At 45.6% G+C, this 19,193-nt stretch overlaps 1 protein-coding gene and 1 long non-coding RNA gene across 9 annotated transcripts in view; both read left to right on the top strand.

Moving 5' to 3' along the window:
- AUTS2 (activator of transcription and developmental regulator AUTS2) overlaps window positions 1-19,193 on the top strand; it is a 676,911-nt gene that overhangs the window by 14,578 nt on the left and 643,140 nt on the right. The window lies entirely within an intron of this gene.
- Window positions 13,646-19,193, top strand: part of LOC310832788 — a 49,234-nt gene continuing 43,686 nt past the window's right edge. The window contains exon 1 of the long non-coding RNA XR_014558441.1: window positions 13,646-13,686. This is a non-coding gene — a long non-coding RNA (uncharacterized lncRNA). The remainder of the gene's footprint in view (window positions 13,687-19,193) is intronic.

The raw sequence follows: 19,193 nt of genomic DNA on the forward strand, positions 1-19,193 counted from the left end.
CCACTTCTCACATTTCATCTTAATACTTTGTGAGGATAAAATGGGCTAAGAGATGGTGCTGTATTTGTCGGGGGTGCCCCTCAGTGTCATTCACGGTGCCTGGATGAGAGAGTCGGTGGCAATAACAGCCTGTAATGCCCAACCTGCGCAGACATTCGTTTACAAAGACATGGGTGACAACCTCAGGGCCTCCGGGTGAGGCGGTAGAGCTTCCTTCCACTACTTCCATCACGACTGCATGAATAAGTTTGGATGCTTTCATTTTGGTTTCGTAATAATAATAATAATAAATAATAATATATTATTTATACCCCACCCATCTGGCTGGTTTCCCCAGCTACTCTAGGCAGCTTCCAACAGAATATCAAAATATAATAATCTATTAAACATTAAAAGCTTCCCTAAACAGGTCTGCCTTCAGATGTCTTCTAAAAGTCTGGTAGTTGTTGTTCTCTTTGACATCTGGTGGGAGGGCGTTCCACAGGGCTGGCGCCACCACCAAGAAGGCCCTCTGCCTGGTTCCCTGTAACTTGGCTTCTCGCATTGAGGGAACTGCGCTGGACCTCAGTGTCTGGGCATAATGAAGGGGGTGGAGATGCTCCTTCGGGTATACTGGATCGAGGCTGTTTAGTGCTTTAAAGGTCAGCACCAACACTTTGAATTGTGCTCGGAAACTGTGGCTTGCCATATTGTCCAAACCCAACACACTCTGTTAATCTTAACTATGGTTTGTTTTGAAACAACACTGTTTCAAACCATAGTTTAAAGAAGTGGAAAAGAGCCTGCTTCAGATCATGGTTTGATGCAACTGGCTTGCTTCAACCAGCCATTGTTAAGATGAGCCAAACTCCAGTGTTCAGATATGATGCTTAATTGTTGTTAATCTCAGATGGAAGAAGAAGCTTCTGATCTCCTAGCAGCCATGCAGGGAGTGGGGTGAAAAGGCCACTGTATCTCACCCTCCTAATTATAAACCAGGCTCCCTCAGTCTTGGATCCAAAAATATTTTTGGACTACATCCTCCATCATCCCTGACCATAGGCCCTGCTTCTGGGGACTGATGGGATCTGGAATCCAAAACCTCTGGAGGGCACCAGGTTGAGGAAGCTTGCTTTATCACAGCATGTTGTGACTTCCAAGTATTTTGTGAGCTTCTGTATCATTGATTCCCAAACCTCCCTGCTCCTGGTAAAAGGTAAAGGTAAAGGTAAAGGGACCCCTGACCATTAGGTCCAGTTGTGACAGACTCGGGTTGCGGTGCTCATCTTGCTTTATTGGCCAAGGGAGCTGGCCAGCATGACTAAGCCGCTTCTGGCAAACCAGAGCAGTGCACGGAAACACCGTTTACCTTCCCGTTGGAGCAGTACCTATTTATCTACTTGCACTTTGATGTGCTTTCGAACTGCTAGGTTGGCAGGAGCTGGGAATGAGCAATGGGAGCTCACCCTGTCGTCGGGATTCGAACCACCAACCTTCTGATCGGCAAGTCCTAGGTTCTGTGGTTTAACGCACAGTGCCACCCACGTCCCCCTGCTCCTGGACTGCTTGACAAATGCTTTTGAAGGTCTTGATGGGACCCCTCAATGGTTTCCTTTCCCAACTATTGTTTCGCAATTGCTCTGCACTGTGATAGATTCTAAAACGTTCCTTAAAAATTGTGCAGAATGCAAAGTTGTCTGCAGTAAAATACTGCTGCTAATTTCCTTTTTCGGTCTTTTCTTTTAAAATGCATTGTCTATCTTCAGGCTTCCTGCCTTTAGCTTCTTGGCAGCAGGCCACAGTGTGAGTGGCTTTAGAACATTATCGTCTTAGGGAAAACCTCATGTGCTTTAAAATGGATACGAGCAAAATCCATTCCATAAGTAGCAGGAAAATGACTAATGCAGGTTGGAGCTTTGTTTGCCCCTAATGCCATCATGGGCTGCAGCAGTGCCATGTCTCTATGTGGGCCCTTGTTGCTCCCGCTTACTTATAAAGTAATGCATTTATGAAGGACTTGCAGTTTCTTCCCTCCTCTCTCTGCTGAGAAGCTTGATATTGTCTGTTGAGACCCCCATGTATTTGATTCCCCCCTCTCTCTCTTTCCCCCCCTCTTTCTTTCTTTTCCTTCTCCTCCTGCGATGAGGCTACATTTTAATATTTTAATGTTCCATTATTTTAATGTTGTATTTTATTTTTGTTTTTAAGTTGTAATCATTCATCTTGTTTTTATTATTGCTTGTAAGCCACTCTGAGCCTGGCCTTGGCTGGGGAGGGCGGGGTATAAATAAAAAATTATTATTATTATTATTATTATTATTATTATTATTATTATTATTATTATTATTATTCAGGAGAAGGAGGCTTTCAACTGGCATAGGAACCTGGAGCTCACCACCAAGAGAGTTCCTGCTCTGTAGAACTTGCAGTAATGGGTGTATAATGTGAAATAAAGATTATTTTTTGGGGGGGGAAGATGCACACCCCACTGTTAAGAACTCAGGAACAGCCCTTAAGGATCAAGCCAAGACTCTTCCCAGTATTGTATTTCCGATAGGAGCCAGACAGATGTTCCTGGGAAGTCCACAAGCAGAATCCTAAGAGCTGGAAAAGCTCTTGTAGGAGACCTAGTCTGTGCCTTCTCCTCTTGTTGAAGAAGACCTCCAGCAAGGCTCAAGTGCATGGCTGTATTGTTATATATATATATATATATATATGCTTTCGTAGATTTTCACGGGTACAGGAATGCAGGTTTTGGTGTCCTTGGGTGTCTTCCCGTGTAAAAGTTGGGGTGTCTAGGCGACGTTTCGACGAGGTCTCACTCGTCATCTTCAGGCTGGTGCTTTCGGCTTCTTGTTACTCAAACATTGAGATCCCGCTCTGTTCCAGTAACAAGAAGCCGAAAGCACCAGCCTGAAGATGACGAGTGAGACCTCGTCGAAACGTCGCCTAGACACCCCAACTTTTACACGGGAAGACACCCGAGGACACCAAAACCTGCATATATATATATATATATATATGCTTTCGTAGATTTTCACGGGTACAGGAATGCAGGTTTTGGTGTCCTCGGGTGTCTTCCCGTGTAAAAGTTGGGGTGTCTAGGCGATGTTTCGTTGCAGCATCCGGAGGTGCCACCATGGATTGGCTACTGGATGGTGTCAGTAATTCATCTGTGGAGAGGGTCTGGGTTTGGGTCTGGTGTGGTTGATTGGTGTTGGCGTTCTGTGTGCCTCTGGATCTGGTGTCAGTTTTTGTGGGGAGGGCTAATTTCCAGATGTCTGGCAAGCGGGATGTGTCGTCACGCTTGTTCATGTTGTGAGGGTGTTTCTCTATCTCGATGGCTTCCATGATTATTCTCTTGTGGTGATGTTCCGTGTTAAAGAGCAATTTGGAATCTGCAAAATTAATTTCGTGTCCTGTTTCTTTCATGTGTTGGAAAAGAGAGGAAGTTTTTTCTTCTTTTTTGACGGCATTCTTGTGTTCTGCGATACGTGCATTTATTCGTCTGTTTGTTTGTCCAATGTACGTGGCTGGGCAGACTTTGCAGGGTATTTCATAGATCCCTTGGTTTTCCAACTGGATTTTATCCTTGGGGTTTCTGAGGATATTGGCTATTTTTTGGTTGGTGCAAAAGGCTGTTTTGATATTGTGTTTATGGAGGATTTTGCTAATTTTATCTGTAGTGCCCTTGATATCCCTTGATTGCCCCCTGCAATCCCTACACAGATCTGGCTGACACAAGCCACAAAACCACAGCTCGCCCCTATACACGAAGCCAAGCCAAAGCACAACTAAGTGCAATACAGCCATCTTCTCAGGAAAACTCTTCACAAAGTTCAAGAGGTCAAGACACAAAGACTTTAGCAACTAATCCACACCTAATGACCCACCTAAGTGGTACTCAGGATATCACTCAAGAAATCACTCAAGGTATCTCTCAAGTAATTAAGGAACAAAAGAAGAAAAGGCACACTAGCCTGGGAACTTCCTCTCTGCCCAGAACATTGGAGGCTAGACACCACACCCCCTCTACAGTATTTATAGGAACTCAAACATTGAGATCCCGCTCTGTTCCAGTAACAAGAAGCCGAAAGCACCAGCCTGAAGATGACGAGTGAGACCTCGTCGAAACGTCGCCTAGACACCCCAACTTTTACACGGGAAGACACCCGAGGACACCAAAACCTGCATATATATATATATATATATATATATATATATATATATATATAAAGATATTTATTGAAGTTTCAAAAGTTATATAAAAGAAAAAACAATAATACAAACAAAACACAAACAAAAACAAGTATAATTTCAATCCCTTATTTTCTTATAACTTACTTCCCCGACCTCCTCATACCTCCCCTTTCTGTATTCCAATTTCTAATTACTGTATTAGTTCAGCAAACCCTCTCCCTTAATTTTCATTTAATTTTTAGCCTTTCTTTTCTTTTTACTTAATCATTACAGCTGAAAACCACTTAATTTCTAAACCAACATCGTTCTAACATTCATTAATTTTGCAGTGTTTCCTAAGATAGTCCTTAAATTTCTTCCAATCTTCTTCCGCCGTCTCTCTTCCCTGGTCTCGGATTCTGTCAGTCATTTCTGCCAGTCCCATATAGTCTATCACCTTCATCTGCCATTCTTCCAAGGTGGGTAGATCTTGTGTCTTCCAATACTTTGCGATGAGTATTCTTGCTGCTGTTGTAGCATACATAAAGAATGTTCTATCCATGGCTGTATTGTTATAGAAGCTATTCATAGAATCATAGAGCTGGAAAGGAACTCTGAGGATCATCTAGTCCAACCCCCTGCAATGCAGGATTGTGCAGCTGTCCCTTATGGGGATCGAACCTGCAACCTTGGCATTCTCAGCACCAGTTGTGTGATCCCCGAGCCAAGGAAATTAAACCTTTAGATGACATCTGAGGGAAGCACTGTGTAGGAAAATTTAATTTTTAATGTTTAATGATGTTTTTATATATGTTAGAAGCTGCCTGGAGCGGTTCGGCAACTCAGCCAGATGGGTGGGGGTAATAGTAGTACAGTGATACCTCAGGTTACAGATGATTCAGGTTACAGACACTTCAGGTTACAGACGCCGTTAACCCAGAAATCGTACCTTGGGTTAAGAACTTTGCTTCAGGATGAGAACAGAAATTGGGCAGCAGCAGCGGGAGGCCCCATTAGCTAAAGTGGTATCTTAGGTTAAGAACAGGCCTCCAGAACGAATTAAGTTCTTAACCCGAGGTACCACTGTAGTAGTACGACATCCCTATTTTCATTGGCTAAGTGTTGGAGGGTATGCAGGGAGACTTTTGAAACTGAGGAAATGAAGTTGGTGCAGGATCTCCATTGCTCTAACACAGGCACGCCCAGCTCCCAAGAGACTGCGATGTACTCCCAGTATAACAAAAATGGCAGTGATGTACCCAAGCTTTTTGGGGGGAGAAAGGACCAGAGCTGTTGAGCTTTTTTTAGGGAAGATTGACCAGAAGTCCCTCAAAATATAACCCGCCACTGAGAAAATAACACAGTGCTAAAGCCAACCTAGCAGTTCGAAAGCATGTCAAAGTGCAAGTAGATAAATAGGTACCGCTCCAGCGGGAAGGTAAACAGCGTTTCCGTGCGCTGCTGTGGTTCACCAAAAGCGGCTTAGTCATGCTGGCCACATGACCCAGAAGCTATATGCTGGCTCCCTCGGCCAATAAAGCAAGATGAGCGTTGCAACCCCAGAGTCGGTCACTACTGGACCTAATGGTCAGGGGTCCCCTTTACCTTTACCTTGAAGCCAAATAGCCAATCCCCAATCGACAGCAGAAGCCGCCTGACGACCGCTCACTAGACGTGATGGAGGGAGCAAGGGGGGCAGAGACATTCCCACGATTGATCAGGATCCCACGATCGACCTGGATCACCCGGGGATCCTCCCATCGATCACAGTCGACCACTTCAACATCTTTGCTCTAACAGACAGGTCTAAAATCAGGTGGAAAGAGTGTCAGGAAAACCAAATTCATCCAGACATTAGGAGGAACTCCATAACTGTAAGAGCTGTTCAACAGTGGAAACAGCTGCCTCAGGAGTTGATGACATCTCCCCTGCTGGAGGTGGTTCCCCCCCCCCCCCACCAATGCAGAGGCTTTTGTGGATGCTGTCAATGCAACTTCCACTGCTAATCCTTTCATGAGTGGATTGGTGGACTAGAATGCATTGACCCCCAAATGTACCTTCTAATACCCTGACTCCTCTTGACATGCCAGGAGAGCAAAGAGAGCAGGATTGATTGATTGATTGATTGATTGATTGATTGATTGGAAATTTTATTTACAACATAACATACACCCCCACGCCCCCAATACAGATATCCACCCTCAATAAACGTGAACATACAATGAGCATAACATACAACAATACAAACAACCAAATAAAAGACTTTCTTTTATCTGTATCTGGCCTCCTTATTTACTTATAAGCTGTTTCCTTTATGAATAATTATTAAGATTTTTTTCTAATTATAACCTAAATATCCACAAAGTCCCCTGCAGACATTAATCGAAACAAGTCCAGGTATGTATTTTAGGGCACTGTTTTGTGAAGTATTCTCTGCATTCCCCCCCATGCTTTTTGAAACACTTGTCTAGTGTGGTCTCTAATTGCCTCTGTTAATCTAGCCAGATTTATTTATTTCAAAAACCTAAAAATTAAATGTTGCGTACTGCACTTCTGTAGCTTCTGAATTCTTACTTGAACAATCTGGCACCCATGCAGGGATTCGGGGGTCAGGGAGAGAAGGATTAGTCATGGAATGTTGACATTCCAATTGGCGCTACTGTTATATGAAGGCATGTTGCGTGTTGGCTTGGCTAGGTGGAAAACCTCTTGTGGGGGCTTGGGCAGGAAAGCTTGAAGGGCCTGGGGGGCCTGGGAGGCGAAGGAGATCCACATTTTCCCGCTGGTTCCAAATCTCCTGCCAACGCCGTTGGTTGTGCGGTGCCAGTAATGAAGAGATTTCATAAGACAGTAACAGTATGCCGAGAAGGATGTAATTAAAACAGAAGCAAATTGGCACTTCTAGATTAAAGACAAGCCGCAAATGAAAACACCTGTATGTTCTCCTTTATGTATTGGCTGTCTAGGGCAGGCTGCCAGATATGCAAATAAAAAAAGACATTGACAAATTTCCTTGCATGTGTGGTTTTGGGAAACCGAACTCTGTTATTAACCTGGCATTTGTCTGGGCTTTTTGACAACAATAGAGCTCTTATTTTATGCTGTGGCTTTGCCAGATCAGGGCTAGAAGTGTGCAAATAATATTTGGGAGGAGTCGGAAGCTAGGATGCTTTAAATCTTTGCAGAGTGATAGCTTTGCACATTGGCTGTGATCATCGCTTGATAGCTCGCTGTACCTTGCTCTGTGATGTTTTGTAGCAAGAGACATGCATCGATGGTCTTTATAGTAAAATCATATGCTTTGTTTGGTGACAGCTGTTTGACATACAGAAATTGCCCGTTGAGGATGCATTGCTGGACATGCCGTGTGTGAACTCCTGGCTAATTAGTTTCCACTATTTGACATACATTTCCATGACCCACGGGTTAATTAGAGACTGAAACAAAGAGCATTCGGGAAATTATGTTGTTGTTGCTAGCATTTGTTAGTTGCTTTTCTCACATAGTTGACCCAAAGTGAATTGCATTGAAAACAATTAAGGGCAACCTAAAAAACACACACACGATTAACAGACCCCAGCTTACTAAAAGAGGCCATGTTGCCACCCTTCAAATTAAGTGGCTAAAGTGTGGGTAAAGATAATACAGTGGTACCTTGGGTTACAGATGCTTCAGGTTACAGACTCTGTTAACCTGGAAGTAGTACCTCAGGTTAAGAACTTTGCTTCAGGATGAGAACAGAAATCGCATGGCTGCGGCACGGCAGCAGTGGGGGCCCCATTAGCTAAAGTGGTGCTTCAGGTTAAGAACAGTTTCAGGTTAAGAACGAACCTCCAGAACGAATTAAGTTCTTAACCTGAGGTACCACTGTAATCTTTGCCTGGTGCCTAAAGCTAGATATAAATGGTTCCAGGCGTTGCCTCCTTGGAGAGAGCATTTCACAGAAAAATCTTGTAGTCATGTTACTAGCCTGCAACCCTGCCATGAAGAGGGCCTATGAAAAAGGCTGTCAGTTGGTGACCACAGAGTCTGGGCCAGTTCATGTGCAGAGTGGCATTATTGGCATCCTGAGCCGTAAAAGGCTTTATAGGTCAAAACCAGCTCTTTGAATTGAGGAAACAGTGGGAGAATTGCTTAATGACTTCTCTTTTTGCTGCCCTTTGCTTGGGTCGCCCTGAGCAGATGATGCCAACGGCCTTCATGGGAAAATTTCTTTTTCTTATGAAAGCGCTCTGAAAGGTCCCCCCCCCTCATATGTAGGTATTAGGATCTACTACTCCCTTCCCATCGAAAAGCCTTTATGCTCACGAGATTAAATGCCTTCCCTTCTGCAGTGACCACATGCAGATTCTCACATACTCCATATCAAGCCCATTTGTGTACCTGCAACCAAAGTGTACCTGATTCAATGGACCACATTCTCTTAGATTGCTCTTTACACAGCAGACCTTGCCAACTGATGCTGAGCACAATGCTGGACCTCTGGCCTACAAATCCGAGAAGAAGCCAAATGAAGTTTCTCCTGGCAAATTGGGACAAAGATATCGCTGCCTTAGTAGCTTCCTTTTCAGCCACAATTTTATCAGAAATGAACCAAGCTTTTTGGGAATAGACAGGGCAAAGCAGAATATCTAAGTGGGCACAATCACAGTGTGACCTTACTACCTTCAACAGCTTCACCCTTGCCCTTTAAAATTATCCCAGTGACTTGAAATGTTTTATACTGTGATGCCAATAAAGGTACTTGACTTCTTTCTTTGTCCTGCCTTTTGGCTAAGAAACTTTATCCCATTTTTTTTGCTACTGTGACATGGGCGAGTCACAGTCTCCCTAAACTAATCTTATGTTCCCTGGATGAGCTGCAGACAATGTTTGTACATCCCTCCTATTTTCCAGGGACAGCCCCGGAATTACAAATGCCACCCCAGCTTCTGTATTGATCCCAGAATGTCCCTATTTCCTCTGCCAGCACCGCTGCCGCCAAGCTAGGGAAGGAGAACTGAGCCCTGAGCAATGGTGGTGGCAGTAGTGACTCGAGGGAACACCCTGCTTCCCTTCCATGGCCTCTCCAACGCTGCCATTGCTGGCCTCCTTCCTTGTCCTGTTTGTGACATGGTGGTGGTGGCACTTGCCCTTCTTCCGATAGGAAATGCTCTGTGGGAATGAGGAAAAAATGGGCAGTTGAGGAGTATCAGTGGGCAGGGGACTGAGGAATGCCCCTATTTTCACCTGAGGAATATGTAGGGCAGTGTTTCCCAATCTTGGGTCTTCAGCTGCTGTTGGACTACAATTCCCATCATCCCTGACCATTGGTCTTGCTAGCAAGGAATGATGGGAGTTGTAGTCCAAAAACAGCTGGAGACCCAAGGTTGGGAAACACTGCTGTAGGGTACATAAGCTGCATGACTGAGCATGGATCTCAAAATGGATCCCTCTGAATGTGATGCCACAGCGTCAGACAGTCAATTCTGATATTCTGTTTTTGCATTCTGACATTTGGAACACGGATGCAGCCAATTCAGAATAAGGGCAATGCTTCCTGGATCACACGTCTCTCACTCTGAATGGATGGGGGGGGGGGGAAACCATGTTGGATGTTGAATGGGGAAGGGGAGGGGAAACATGGCTGTTATTCCTGCTGTGTAGGAAAGATAAGTAAGCTCTGTTTGCGACCACGGATAAATCAGCTAGAGGAAGCACCCGTTTGAATTGCAAAGGGCTGTGAAAATGTGGAAACTGAGTCTCTTTCATATAATATCTAATGCAGTGTTTCCCAACCTTGGGCCTCCAGCTGTTTTTGAACTACAATTCCCATCATCCCTGACCACTAGCTAGGAATGATGGGAGTTGTAGTCCAAAAACAGCTGGAGGCCCAAGGTTGGGAAACACTGATCTAATGTATTTGGGGCTGAAGAAGAATCAGTGGAGAAAACAGGCTTTGCCCAACACATCTGGCTTTTCGAAATAGAAGAGCAAATTGGGCACAAACCAACCAACCAACACAGTAAGTAGACATAGTACTGAAACAAGGTAAAGTTATGGCCACTAACATCCCACAGACATCTCTTCCTATCCTAGACGTAAAGTGCAATGCTAGCAAACTAAATAACTGCCCATTGTGGTTGTCCCTTTCATGACACAGCTCGCTGGGGAACCTGCCTAGCCCAGGGACTAAGAGGTGTAATTTCAACGTGACTTTAAATGCCCTGTGTTCAGAGCAGCTACAGAAGTGACATTCTCTTTCTTCCTCAAGCTTCAAAAGAGAATCATTAGTGTGCCATCTTCAATCTTCATTTTAGTTCGAAAACTTGATTAATTTTTAAATGAAATTAGAGATGCTTATTTTGCAGCTTCCTCTAATTAGTCCAAAAAGCTGCAATATTAGCTTTTCTTTAAAAACAACAACACAACACATTTGTGCACATTAAACTGCTTTGCCCCACTCCCTCTGCCCCCACTACGGTGAGAATGATCTGTCTTTCTCTGAAAATTAGAAAAAAACTGGTGACAATTCTTTAGTTGACACAACACCCCTAGTCAGAGCTTTGGCAGGGAACCTGACACCTTTTAGCTTTTACCTGCTGGACTGAATTGGAGTCAAACTCCATTTGGAGAGCACCATGATGGGGGAAAGCTAGATTAAAAGGAAGAACTCAAAACAGAGCCCCTCTGCCACCTTGTATCATAGAGCTGTGTGTGTTGTTAGAAGGAGCAGCATCCAAAGGCAACTAGAGTATATATAAATATTTTTTAAAAATATCTTATGAATGACATTGCTTACTGAACATGTGAGGTGTAAAAATGGGCAAGGGATTCACATGCAACCGCTGCCCTCAATGGTTTTGGGCATACAAGATGCTCTTCAGAAACTTTGCCCATGTAGCGGAAAGGTCTCAAGAGAAGTCCATGTGCCCAGGGGCATTGGAGGCACACCCATTATGCTTAGCCCTGAACTGGCACCAAACATGGAGTCCTCCGAGGATGAACTACACACCCCAAAGTCAAGGACTTTCAGTGGCAGGCAGGGTACCCTGAAACCTGTGCGGAAGCTCCCCTTCTGGCACCAAACATGGAGTCCTCCGAGGATGAACTACACACCCCAAAGTCAAGGACTTTCAGTGGCAGGCAGGGTACCCTGAAACCTGTGCGGAAGCTCCCCTTCTGGAACCTTCTGGGTTGGGACCTGACAGAGAACCTTTGGAGGTGTCAGAGGGGGAGTGTCATGGTCCGGTTCATGGGCGATTGAAGTCCTGGCTGGGGACGTCAGGACTGGGACAAGATGGCGGGGTGGGAGCAGGAACAGGGGTCCAGAAGCCAGGAAGCCAAGAGTTTGAGGGTCAGAGAGCTGGGAGTCAAGAAGCTGAGGGTCCGAGGGTCAGGAAGCAAGAAGTCAAGGGTCCGAGGATCAAGAAACAGGGAGTCAAGAAGCCATGGTTCAATGATCAAGCAAGAAGCCCAAGGCAGGAAGCGTGTTGCTGTGGCAAAGAGCCAAAGGGAAATGCTGACCTTCTATCCCTTCCCAGCTCTTGCCACCAGGTGCTGTGAGTTACCAATCGGCCTCACCTGTGAGGCCACGCCTTGCCTCTTCAGAACAAACTTTGGAAGGCCCCAGTTCTGCAAAGTCCTATTGGTCACAGGGCCTGGCTCCTGCACGCACACCTGGTAGGGAGGTTGAACCACCTTTGTTCCTGAAGAATGCTGGTGCCAAGAGGTTTGAGTCTGGATTGGCTTCATGGCCTGCATCTATGGACCCAGAACTGCTGTGCTGCTTGTGAGTAAACAATCCCTGAAACGTTTTCAGCCCCTGTGGTCAGGGTGTGGTCCAGGCGACCAGAGTATGTGAGGCCTCTCTCAGTTGTTGGAAAGGTCTTTGGCTCCTTGGTCCCCTCAGCCTTGCTCCCGATTGTCGTTCCTTCTCCTTTCTGTGTTGCCTTTTGTGGAATGCCCTGCAATATTGAATTTGGGATGCTTCCTCGCCTTGCTTCTGGGCCATGTTTGAATATAGCCTGATTTCTACGTTCGAACTTGATTTGCTTCAACTGCGCTGCACCAGAAACCCTGCCTGAAACGGCATGTAAGCTTCTATCTCCTGGGGACTGAGGATCTAGCCCCCGAGAGCATCTAAAGGAGTGAGACATTACCCTTGTCCCTGCTTTTACTCCTTGTGTGTTCAGGTGAAAACACAGTAGCAACTCAGCTGTGTGAAAGCAAGGCAAGTGGGTGTACGTGTTTGTAAGTTCCAAGGCAAAAATGTTTTCATTAGGAAAAATGCAGCTTAAAACATTCATATGACAAATATACTGTTATAGGCTTTCTTTTGGGGGGGGGGGGTCATTCTGGATGATACAAATAGGTCCCTAACCCTAATTCTGTATCAAGAAGGCTTAGTATCTAGTAGAAGAGGCCCAGTTCTTTTGCCAGGGTGTTCAGCAAAGTAACAATCACCTGCATTTTAAAGAGTTATTCATTTTGTGTTGTAAAAGTGTGTGTGTGATTTTGGCCATAATACAAATTGTTGGCCTGACTTTTGCGCTTTTTAAAGCAGGGTGGATAAAAATCAATTATTATTTTTAAAAAAACATATATTAAAAAATCAGATTTTTAAAATTTAAATTAGATTTTTAAAATAAAATGCTTTTGGAGGAAAAATCTTTCTAAAGATAGTTTTCTATTTAAGGTACGTTATAGTCCAAAGGCTATTCATCAGGAAATAAGGATTTGTTTTCATTTTTTCACATTTAACCACATCAGTTAACAATCATGGATACATATTCTATATAATGTTATTGCTTTAGTTAAATAAGTTGTTTGAATTGTTATTAAGGAAATGATTATTTTTCTCCTTCCAATAAAGTATAGCAGAAAAGCTGTCCAAATATAAACAGTTAACTTATGAAATCTCACAATAATTTCATAAGTATCTATGTATTTCTAATAGTATAACCAAACCAGTAATTTTTGATATAACTATAAAAACTACTCTGAAAATTTATTATTCCAAAAATGAAACCTTCCTCTGGATGTAAATATTAAGATTATACCAGCAAGAATGAGTCTTTCTGTAAAAAAAAAAAAAGGTTTAAACCAAGTCTTATTGACTAGTGATTAAAATTGTGATTTAAATTGATTTGATTTAAGTCAAATCCACCCTGTTTTAAAGATTGTTTTGGAGTTGGTTGCTTTGGAAATTAGAATAATAGAAATGCAGAAGGGCTCCGGAGTGTCATCTAGTCTAACCCCTGTGATGCAGGAATCCTGCTCACAGCCCTCCCTGGGTGGGATTCAAACCACCAACCTTCTGGCTCACAGCCAAGCGCACTGACCCATGGCGCCACTTCAAGCTGTACCAATTTGCTGCACAAGACTGTCAGAGACCAAAAGCTGAACTGTAAATTGTCGATGCCAAGCAGGTTAACAAAGAATCCTGATCTGTTATGGGAGATATGCCACTATGTAGAGGCTTAACATTTCTAGCATGAAATGTTAGTACAGTGGTACCTCAGGTTAAGTACTTAATTCATTCCAGAGGTCCGTTCTTAACCTGAAACTGTTCTTAACCTGAAGCACCACTTTAGCCAATGGGGCCTCCTGCTGCTGCTGCGCCACTGCTGCACTATTTTTGTTCTCATCCTGAAGCAAAGTTCTTAACCCAAGGTAATATTTCTGAGTTAGTGGAGTCTGTAACCTGAAGCATATGTAACCTGAAGCGTATGTAACCTGAGGTACCACTGTATGGCCAACCTGGCAACCTCTGGAGGATGTTGGCCCATGTCATACCTAACCATTGGTCCTGCTGGCTGGGACTGATAGGGATTCAGAGTCCAGTAACATCTGGAGTACGGTGGTACCTTGGGTTACAGACACTTCAGGTTACAGACGCTTCAGGTTACAGACACCGCTAACCCAGAAATATTACCTTGGGTTAAGAACTTTGCTTCAGGATGAGAACCGAAATTGCGTGGCGGCAACGGGAGGCCCCATTAGCTAAAGTGGTACCTCAGGTTAAGAACAGTTTCAGGTTAAGAACGGACCTCCAGAATGAATTAAGTTCTTAACCCGAGGTACCTGTTGTACACCCCTCCTCTAGATGATATGATGGACCTTTCTTAGCATGTTTTTGAAGTAACAATTTCCTTATTACAATCACAGTGATAAAGTGCTCTGCTTCCTAGGAAAACAAGGAATAAAAAGTTCTCTGCAAGCTTTCAGATATTTAATTATTGCACAAGTGACTAATTGAGAGGTCCGGTAGTTAACATTACATAAAATAACACACATCGTTAAGTCGTTTATCTTGATCCAGCTGTAAAATTTGGAACTATTTACTTTTCTCAGCATTGCGGGCAGGGGGTGGGGAAGCGAGATTAATTTCTTGTTTTTGACGAATGCCATTCTGCTTTAATTCTGCTACAATTTCTGTGTTTGCTTTGTTAATGACTATATCCAGCATGCTACCTGAAATGTAGCAGGATGTGAAGCTACTGCCCTGCGATTAATGACGTTGTTGCATTTTACCTTAATCAAAAGGGTTTTTGGTTTATGGCATTCCAAGGAGTGCCCAAGGTTGTAAGAACCCTTGCAAGGCTGCGACATCTATCAAGTGAGCAAGGAGGAATGGGAGTTAATTACCCAACACTGGTTATTCTGATTATAACTAATTATTGGGCTGTTAAATGTTTATCACCCCTTTTAATGCTCCTGCCCCCTTGTAACTGCGGCTACACATCCTTGCAGCATCAAACTAATAAAAAGAGGAAAGGCGGTCTAAAGCTTAAACGCTGCAACACTTAAAACAGCATCTTGTCTTAGTAGGAGTGTCAAGGCAAGATTTGGTTCTTTTTTATTTTTGTGTTAATAGAAGCTGGTGTATTTATTTGGGTAAATCTGTGCTCCTAAACCAGTGTCTTGGATCTCTTTGGTTACAAATTAATTTGGCTTAAGGCTGATCCACACTTGCTGGCAAAATCCTGACTTTCATTATTTGGCGGCGCCATACTTTTGCCCTGGTACCCTCTCCGGAAAACCTGTTTCTTTGCCCACTCTTTGGCACTATTTAGTCTATTTTTTTCTGCGTGAATCTGCCTTGCTCCTCTGTCTGTGCTTGTCGGGACTCAGAGTGGCTGTTGCTAAGAGGGACTGCCAATAGTTTTCTGGGCTTGATCGTCCTTCCTTCTCCTTCTCCGTTGACTCTCTCCATTATCTGGAGATACCGGCTCGTTTTATTTTTTTAGATTTTTTTGTGATTATGCAAAGGTGTGATACAATCTGAACAGAGGCAGGAGTGTTATTCTGCATAGCATTTAAGAAGAGTTTGAATTTGATATCCCACTTTATCACTACTCAAAGCAGTCTCAAAGTGGCTAACATTCTCCTTTCCCTTCCTCCCCACAACAAACACTCTGTGAGGTAAGTGGGGCTGAGAGACTTCAGAGAAGTGTGACTGGCCCAAGGTCACACAGCAGCTGCATGTGGAGGAGTGGAGATGCGAACCTGGTTCACCAGATTATGAGTCTTAACCACTACACCACGGGGAAACTCCATGTCCCTACCAGGCAATAACCACAATTGTGCAATTCAACAGTTGGAAACTAATGAGAAACTGATCTTCGGTGAGCATGGAAAGAAAGAGAGGTGTAGGGTTGTGGGGAGTCAGGGGGGCTGTGGCCCCGGGTGCAAAATCCTGAGAGGGCTGCAACCGTGACAGCCTCCTTGCTGAAGCTCCTGCTACCTTCAAGAGTCTCAGAGAAGCAAGTCATGCCCAGGCTGGTCCTTTGCCCTGTGAGGCTAGCATGGTGCCTCCTTCTCCTCGGACACTCATGCCCTCCCTGCCCCTGGGCTCCCCCAGCCTGTGAGGCAGCGAGAATGGAGGCAGTGGGGTCTGGGGAGCACTGGGCGCCAGTGGGAGTGGTGGCCAAGAGCCAGGTCAGAGAGGAAGGGCTTGCTCTTGCAGAGGAAGAGGAGGGGAAACTGGAGTTGCCACGGCTACCGCGGGTAGAGCAGCGCTGCCTCCACTTAGCACTCCTGCGACCAACATGCTTCACAAAATTTGGAGAAGTACACAGCTTGATCAATAGTTACAGTCCAGCAGATTTGGAAGCATCAAAGTTGGTTGGTGAGCCATAATAATAATAATAATAATTATTATTATACCCTGCCCATCTGGCTGGGTTTCCCCAGCCATTCTCAGCAGCTTCCAGCAAAATATTAAAATGCAATAATTCATTAAATATTAAATGCTTCCCTAAACAGGGCTGCCTTCAGATGTCTTCTAAAAGTCAGATAGTTGTTTATTTCTTTGACATCTGGTGGGAGAGTGTTCCACAGGGCGGGCGCCACCACTGAGAAGGCCCTCTGCCTGGTTCACTGTAACTTCACTTCTCGCAATGAGGGAACAGCCAGAAGGCCCTCACAGTGGCGTAGCGTGGGTTGTCAGCACCCGGGGCAAGGCAAGTAATTTGCGCCCCCTAACCCCTGGATTTTAGCACTCGAGTGCGAGCGCGCCCCCCCAATGCTGCGGCCGCCCCCTGCACCCCCACGCTACGCCACTGGGGCTGGGGGCGAGCGAAGGAGCCAAGGACCCCCCCTTAAGGCTCAGCAGGAATTTATTAAATTTATTATTTGTGGAGCCCCCGCGGGCCGAGGCAGCCGAAGCCCCCTCCCCTCGGGCGCCTCCCCGCCCCCTCCTCTCCTTGGGCTGTAGGTGGAGCCCGCGCTGCGAGGCGCTCCAGATCCGGGCTTGGCGAGCGCCTCTCCTCCCCCCGGCCTGGTCCGGGGGCTTCCAGCCGCGCTCCGTCCTTGCCCGACACCCCCCCCCCGCGGCTGAGACTTGCGCTGAGAGCCGGAGCCAGCGGCGCCCCCTTCCACCGGGAGACCCTTGCCCGCCCGCTGGCTTCCTCTCGGAGGGTTTTGGGGAGAGCAGGGCGCGGCGAGGCCCCTCGGAGCTCTCCTCCCTCCCAGTCGGCAGAAGCAGCCGCCGCCTGTGGCTGGGCCGAGGGGATGGCGGCGGCGGCGGGTGCAAAGGCTGCCCGTGCCCGGCCAGGCGTTGGTGGCGGCATCGGCGCTGCTGCAGCGGCTGCTCCTCCTGCGAGCAGTGAGTGGAGCGCAGCCGCCGCGGCGGCGGGGGGCGCGCACGCGCTAGGGCGCAAGGCTGGTGGTGGCGGCGGGGAGCCCAGCGGAGGAAGGAACTTGTCCCTTCCCTCTGGACTCGCGCCCCCCCAGATGTTGCGCCCGGTGCGGCCGGCACCCCTGGCACCCCCCACGCTACGCCACTGGGCCCTCAGTGCTGGAACTCAGTGTCTGGGAAGAATGATGGGGGTGGAGAAGCTCCTTCAGATATACGTGAAAAGCAGACCAAGCAAATTTATTTTCTTGGGGAAAGGACTGAGATTGGTTTTTTCCCATGAGTACCCCTGCAGAAGAACTCTGTTCAAAATGTGTTACACTCGGAAGTCGAACAGACTTTTGGAATGGATCACGTTTGAGAACCAAGGTACGACTGTGTGTACACACACACACACACACACACACACACACACACACATTTGGTGAGGGAGTGGAGGGAGATAAATGCTTCAACGGCTGTTGTCAGGATTTCTAGTTTTCTAGCAAATGTTAGGTGTTGACCAAAATGGCATTTAGGATGAAAGCTGGAAGGCACAGAAGGCAGTAATACTGCTGAAACTGGATAAAGGTTAATGCGGCAAAGCGTCTGTCATTAAGTACAACATGCGGCCAGCCTGCTGCTCAACAGGTTCTGAACCGGGAGATAATGAGCAAGGTTTAACTCTAATTCGATTATGATGTACAATTGAGTGGCATAATTGATAGTGGTTTTCCCAGCACATGTGTCTGAATTCACAATGGCCTGTGTGTGCATGTGCTTCTGGTGAATTTTGATGCGCTTGTTGCCCTTGAAATAATTTGGGTGTAATCTGAGGATAGAAATCATCGAATTGTAGAGTTGGAAGGGAGCTTGAGCGTCACCTTGTCCAACTCCCTGCAGTGCAGGAATCCTGCCCCCCAGCTGTGGTGTGTCTTTGCTGGTTCCGTTTTCACCATTTCCAAAATACCTCAGTGGATAGAGTTATATAGATAACCCATCTTACAGTGCAACCATCTAGGAACCTTTTTTCAAATTAAAAACTTTGTTGATGGGGAGAGGGTGGAGAGTGCAATTCTTAAAATAGCAAATAAATGGATATTTCCATAGAACTCTCAAGTGTATGAGATGGGGTGTGTTTGTGTGTGAGTGTATAATCAATATACTGTGACACCAAGTACGAGGTTTATTGGCTTGACTTGTCCAAGCACCCTAGTGGAGGCAGACAGATCTTCTTAGACATAACAGGAGTCTGCTGAATCAGTCCAGCATCCTTTTCATACTGGGGCCAACTATGTTCCCCTTCTGGGAAGCTTGCGTGCAGGATCTGAGTGCAGCAGCAGAAGAATTTGTCGATGGCAGAAGCTCACTTCTTCATTTTCGGCTGTATTCTACAAGCCACTGAAGTTGATATCTGAGCCTGACCGAGGAGAACTTCTACCGCATCTCCAGGTTCAATGCCCTTTGCACAGTGTCTGCTAGAAGTTAAACACCTGAGTGGATGCGTTCAGTCTTTACAGCAGTTGACACAGGGAGTTGTCTTACGCTGATTTGGGCCATTGGTCCATCTCGCTCACTTCTGTTTTTGCTGACCAGCAGCAGGTCTTCAGGGTTTCAGACATGGCTTTCTCACACCAACCTAGAGATGGCAGGTATTATTAAACTGTGGATGTTTTGCCACCCTGGGTTCATTCAGGAGGAAAAGTGGGATATACATTCAATTAATAGGTAAATTTTATTCCCAGCTCAGTTCAAATCTCCGTTGCTTAGAATGTGGTCTGATGATGCCAAGCTTGCAGGTTTGATCCCCTTATGGGGTAGTTGCATATTTCTGCATTGCAAGGGGTTGCACTAGATGATTCCCAGATGATGATTCTAACTCTACGATTCTATGATTTTATCATTTCACAAGCTGATGAGGCTCATTTTGATACAG

The sequence above is a fragment of the Podarcis gaigeae genome (genome assembly GCF_964106915.1).
Source record: "Podarcis gaigeae genome assembly, chromosome: 15".
Lineage (NCBI taxonomy): Eukaryota > Metazoa > Chordata > Lepidosauria > Squamata > Lacertidae > Podarcis > Podarcis gaigeae.